A 413-nucleotide genomic window follows, 5' to 3' on the forward strand; every position below is an offset into this window, starting at 1 on the left:
GGCGTTAAACAGAGACAATGGTTACGAATTAGCAGCTATCTATGACACAATTCTAACCCCCAAGAGGCGTTAAAAACCCTTTTTTAAAATTCATCTTTTTAACATTCATATCATTGACTGATGAAGTCCGGTTGAAAAACGGACGAAATATTTCATAAGTTTTAACTTTTAGCTCCGAGTTTGTAAAACTTTTTAACTTTTATTATGCTTCCGGAGCAGGAAACAAATGTTTTTGATTGTAAGTAAAGTTATGATCCTCGCAGTTATGGACGCAATTTTAGCAATTGCGTAGAGTAGCCTGAAAATTCACACTTCAACGGGGTTTGAACCGTGACCTTGCGATACCGGTGCGACCCTCTAACCAACTGAGCTACGAAGCCACTGACGTTGGGAGCTGGTCATTTGCGGGGTCA

Source organism: Montipora capricornis, chromosome 11, assembly GCF_036669925.1.
Source record: "Montipora capricornis isolate CH-2021 chromosome 11, ASM3666992v2, whole genome shotgun sequence".
In the NCBI taxonomy this organism is placed as follows: Eukaryota; Metazoa; Cnidaria; class Anthozoa; order Scleractinia; family Acroporidae; genus Montipora; species Montipora capricornis.